A 6123-nucleotide genomic window follows, 5' to 3' on the forward strand; every position below is an offset into this window, starting at 1 on the left:
GTCTGATATGATGATTGGCGAAATCGACTGTCTCAGGAGAAACACCCGATGGTACAGGAAGGCTTGCCTGCACATGCTCGATATGTGCATGCTCAACGCCTTCATTCTCTACAAGACACAAGTCGGGGGCATAAGGCAACCATCACTGAGACAGTTTTCCAAGACTGTCGTGCAGCAGCTACTTGCACGATTTGGTCAGGTGACGGCATTGATCCCGAGGCGACACTCTGACACACAACCTGACCGTCCTGAGTGCCGCAATTACATGAGCCGGCACCAGCTTGTGAAACTGCCTCTTACAGCAGGCGGCAGGTTGTCACAGGGCCGCTGCAGAGTATGTCATAACACCACACGGAGGCCTAGGACGAGAAAAATGAGCACACACCAGTGCCTGGAATGCCAAGTCGCTCTCTGTGTAACTCCGTGCTTTGCCGAGTACCACTCTCTGAGTAAATACTGAAAGTGACAGTGATATATAGTGATGCGACAGTGACGTGCTTTGCCAATAAATGTATAATGGATAATGTAGTAATAAGGGATATTTTGCCTAAAAAATAAAGGAAATATTGGCCAGTATAATAAGTGATATTGTAATAAGAGAATCTGCGGCACTTGTGGAATTCTGCGGCACTTATGTAATTCTGTGATGCGCCAGTGACGCAATATAGTAATAAGTGCATTGTAAATATAATGTACATTGCCCATATTATATGTAAAATAATATTAGAAGTTAGAAAGAATGAAAAGATCGCAGGAAACGTCAGTGAGCGGGTACCGCCGCAGTGAAGTGAGGCGCAGCCGCAGTGAAGAGCGGGCGCAGCCGCAGGGAAGTGCCTTTTACCTACCTCAGTGAACACAGAGTGGGTGTTTATCGTATGTACAGTGTTCATATATGTTTATATTACTATTATCAGAAAGTGGTTGGCATTTGGTACTGGTGTGTGGGGCGTAAAATAGTTATTTCACACCCCTCACTTCTAACGGCTCTCCCCGTCCTGTGAAAGTCAACAAAGTCATGAAACCTACATCAATGGAAAGCTGAAGGTTAGTACTTTCTAATGGTACCTTATTTTTTTCTCTAGCTTTATTCTGTGCAGAGTTATTAAGGTTTAAAGGTTTGTTTACATTTGGCTGAAACCCCCGCGGGAGAGGACAGTCAGACCAAAACAATACCCGCGGTTAAAGGGTTAAGGTGTCTGGCAACAGAGAGATAGATAAATTTTTGAGTTTCTATCTATCTATCTATTTGAGTTGCAATTTTTTGTATTTTATCTATTTTACAAGCGTCAAAAAGCGTTTTGCATTTTCATTTTCAAAAAAAAAAAAAAAAAAAAAAAAAAAAAGAAAGAGAAAAAGAAACAAAGAAACAAAGGCCTTTCGAGCCAAACTTTCCGATTCAGATAATTTACCAAACCATCTTATTATGAAATATTCCTGTTTCTTTTCCTTCATTTTGGGTTATTCATGGAGTTTGAAGAATGCATTTTTGGTGTTCTATCTATCTATTTATCTATCTGAGCTGCAATGTTTTTATATCTATTTTAAAAGCGTTGAAAAGCATTTTGCCGTTTTCGTTTCCTAGCTGTGGATTGTTTGGTTGTGTTTTTGAGTTATGATGGAGGGATGGAGTGGAGAAGGAGGGGAAGGCCGAAGATGAGATGGAGGGATGAAGTGGAGAAGGAGAGGCAGGCCAAGGATGAGATGGAGGGATGGAGTGGACAGGTAGGCTAAGGTGATTTATTGTATGTCAATCTAAACCATTTTATATGATTTTGTATATTTGTATTTTCCTCATTTACTGATGGCTCTTTGTATTCCATAATAATAATAATAATAATAATAATAATAATAATAATAATAATAATGATGATAAAAATAAATGCAATTCTGTCTATTTTCAAACTCCCTAAGTGAATGAAACAACAATATAATAATAATAATAATAATAATAATAATAATAATACCAATAATAATAATAATAATAATAATAATAATAATACCAATTTTCAAAGTCCTTAAATCAATAAAAAGATATATATATATTTTTTGTTGAGGGTCCTGTCTCTTAACACATTTTGGCTTTCCTATTTCATACTTAATCTATCACTATACCCCATCCATAGCACTTCTTCGTGACTAGCATCCCATTGTAGCATTAATGTATTGGTAGAGACTGGTACTGAAGAGGTACTGAAGGAAATACATAAATATTGGTGACACTTGTGGCGCCATTACGGCTGTGTAGGGACGCCATGACCCCTGAGAGGACGACAGGCTGATTATCCCCCTCCTTCAGCCCCCCAGCCACCATCCTTCAGCCACCATCCTTCAGCCACCATCCTGCAGCCCCCCAGCCACCATCCTTCAGCCCCCCAGCCACCATCCTGCAGCCACCATCCTTCAGCCACCATCCTTCAGCCCCCCAGCCACCATCCTTCAGCCCCCCAGCCACCATCCTTCAGCCCCCCAGCCACCATCCTGCAGCCCCCCAGCCACCATCCTTCAGCCCCCCAGCCACCATCCTGCAGCCACCATCCTTCAGCCCCCCAGCCACCATCCTGCAGCCCCCCAGCCACCATCCTGCAGCCCCCCAGCCACCATCCTTCAGCCCCCAGCCACCATCCTGCAGCCCCCCAGCCACCATCCTTCAGCCCCCAGCCACCATCCTGCAGCCACCATCCTGCAGCCACCCAGCCACCCTCCTGCAGCCACCAAGCTTCCGCCCACCAGCCACCATCCTTCAGCCCCCCAGCCACCATCCTTCAGCCCCCCAGCCACCATCCTTCAGCCCCCCAGCCACCATCCTTCAGCCCCCCAGCCACCATCCTTCAGCCCCCCAGCCACCATCCTTCAGCCCCCCAGCCACCATCCTGCAGCCCCCCAGCCACCATCCTGCAGCCCCCCAGCCACCATCCTGCAGCCACCATCCTGCAGCCCCCCAGCAACCATCCTGCAGCCACCATCCTGCAGCCCCCCAGCCACCATCCTTCAGCCCCCCAGCCACCATCCTTCAGCCCCCCAGCCACCATCCTGCAGCCCCCCAGCCACCATCCTGCAGCCCCCCAGCCACCATCCTGCCTTCAGGGGATAGGGAGGGAGATAAGGGCCTAGTGTACAGCCAGGCAGCTGGCCAAATAGAGGTTAATAGGTACTGGCCGCCTCTGCAGCCCCAAACGTTACATATAAACGGGTATTTGGCCAGCCCTGCCCAGGCCGCCACAGTCGCCATCACTCATTACGCCTCTGTTCCACATCTTTACACGCTCCCACTCCTTCCAAAATGTCTTGGCTATATACCAAAAAGATGTCAATACTCACCGGCAGCAGCCATGGCCCACGTGGCCACAAATACCCAAAGACACTAACAAAAATTCACTTAGCGTCCCCCTCCCGCCATGCCTTCCCTCTCCCTCCACAAAACTATTTATCCACAGCCTTTTAAAAATATCTAATGCACTCAAACTGATTATTTATTAATGTTATAAATTATTAATAATAGATTTTTACTAATATGAAGAGATATTGTTACTTCAGACTACTTTATTTAATGTTTTGTAAATCGGAATTAAGGATTTTTCACCACTGTGCGACCCGCATGGATATTAGTTATATTATTTTTTTATATACAGGTAATTCTGATGTCTATTTGGATTTATGGAGTTCTATTTATTTTTTTAAAGTTATATTTATTCTGACTGGAGTATATTGATGCCAACTGCTAGCCCTTCTTACCTCCTTTCCTCTTCCTTCTTTCCTACGTCTTCCTCCTTCCTTCCTTCTTTCCTACGCCTTTCTCCTTCCTTCCTTCTTTCCTACGCCTTTCTCCTTCCTTCCTTCTTTCCTACGTCTTCCTCCTTCCTTCCTACGTCTTCCTCCTCCCTTCTTTCTTACATCTTCCTCTTTCCTTCCTTCTTTCCTACGTCTTCCTCCTTCCTTCCTTCGCCTTCCTCCTTCCTTCCTTCTTTCCTACGTCTTCCTCCTTCCTTCCTTCTTTCCTACGTCTTCCTCCTTCCTTCCTTCTTTCCTACGTCTTCCTCCTTCCTTCCTTCTTTCCTACGTCTTCCTCCTTCCTTCCTTCTTTCCTACGTCTTCCTCCTTCCTTCCTTCTTTCCTTCGTCTTCCTCCTTCCTTCCTTCTTTCCTTCGTCTTCCTCCTTCCTTCCTTCTTTTCTACGTCTTCCTCCTTCCTTCCTTCGTCTTCCTCCTTCCTTCCTTCTTTCCTACGTCTTCTTCCTTCCTTCCTCCGTCCTTCCATCTTTCCTACTTCTTCTTCCTTCCTTCCTCCCTGTAATTCCTTCTTCCTTTCTTTCCCTTCTTCCTTCCCTTCCTCCCTACCGTTTTATTTCCTTCCTTCCTTTTTGCTTTCCTTCCTTCCTTCATGTACCTTCCTACATTTCCCTCCTTCCTCCTCCATATGTACCCCTCCTTCTCTCCCTCCATACCTCCCCCCTCCCTTTCCTTCTCTGCTCTTTCTCTTCACATATCTCTTTCATATTCTTCATTCTCTCCTTTGGTGGTCTGTAGTGGCCAACACCATCCACTCACTTGATGTAGTGCTGCATACTTCTTCCTTGACTCTCCTAATCAGTCTCTCACACTCCATCCTTTCATCCCATCCTATCTCCCCCTCCTTACTCATCTATACTCACTCTTCTAGTCAGTTTCTCATTCTCCATCCTTCCATCTCATCCTCAGCCTCCCCCTCCGCACTCATAATTATACACTCACTCTTCTAGTCAGTCTCTCATTCTCCATCCCTCCATCTCATCCTTGGTCTCACCCTCCTCCTCACTCATATAATTATACTCTTCTAGTCAGTCTCTCATTCTCCATCCTCCCCACTCCATCCCTCCATCTCATCCTTGGACTCCCCCTCCTCCTCACTCATATAATTATACTCTTCTAGTCAGTCTTTCATTCTCCATCCTCTCCACTCCATCCTTGGTCTCCCCCTCCACCTCACATACACTCTTCTAGTCAGTCTCTCATTCTCCATCTCATCCTTGGTCTCCCCCTCCTCACTCATATACACTCTTCTGTAGTTTCATTCTCCATCCTCCTATCTCATCCTTGGTCTCCCCCTCCTCATCACTCACTTCAATGAGTTCAACTTCTTGGGCTCAGAGCACAGGCAACTGACTTGGGTTGTCTTCATGGCCTGGTGTAGAGCAGCAACAAATGGGAGAAATGGAGTTCCCCCGAGCTAAGCCCTGTATTGGACTATATAGCCCCGCTAGGGTTACAGGAGCGAGCTACCACTCCCGGCACGGCAGCCTGGGCGAGGCTCGAACTCGCAATCCCTCGATTATAAGTCTGGCGCGCTACCACTGTGCTACCGCGCCCCCCAGTATGCAACAAAGGTGCAGGGTTCAAACACCAGCTGGCCAGTCTTACATGTACATTAGCACAAAAGACACAGGTGCAGGACACAGTACACTGACACAACAAACACCATGTTAGTACATAAGAATAGCAGTTGGACGACAGGAGACCAGGTAGTTCCAGGTGTTGCCCAGGTGTGGCAGGCATCCCATCAGGTGTGCGCCCTTGAGAGAGGCGTAGGTGCCTGGCCATGTACTGAATCATTCAGTGTGGGCTGCAGGGCGGCGTTGAGGGAGGCCCTTCTCTGGTGGGGCCTCAGAGCATGTGGCGGCCCTTGGGACTGGGGCTGAACAGAGCAAGCAGGTGCGCTGCTCTGTGCCTGCCCTTGGAGGAGGAGGACAGCTTGCTGGTTGGTCTGGGGAGGTCCCGGCCTGGAGTCCCGGGTGTGTCCTTCAGCGGCAGGGGCTGTGGTCTTGCCGGTGTCAGGAGGCTGTCAGGGGCTGTCAGTGGTGTCTCGCCCTCGGGGAGTCTGGCAGCAGCTGGTGATGTCGGGGCGCCAGCTGTAGTGAGCACACTCCCAGGCTCACAGTGGGGCCGCTCAAGGCTCTCTCCAACAGGGACTCCGCTGGGAAGCAGGCTCAGACCCTAGGGGTGTGGGGGAAGAGAGGGGCATCCCACTCAGCCTCTGGAGGGGTGAGGCAAGCAAGGGATGCTGCCCTGGAAGGAAGCCACAGGAGTAGCAGACGGGGGAAGTGCGGTGGACGCCCCTGCGGTCCTACTGGGGACGGTGTGAGCACTAGTC

The sequence above is a fragment of the Coenobita brevimanus genome, chromosome 36 (genome assembly GCF_032717465.1).
Source record: "Coenobita brevimanus isolate Jiangsu-jjx chromosome 36, ASM3271746v2, whole genome shotgun sequence".
Lineage (NCBI taxonomy): Eukaryota > Metazoa > Arthropoda > Malacostraca > Decapoda > Coenobitidae > Coenobita > Coenobita brevimanus.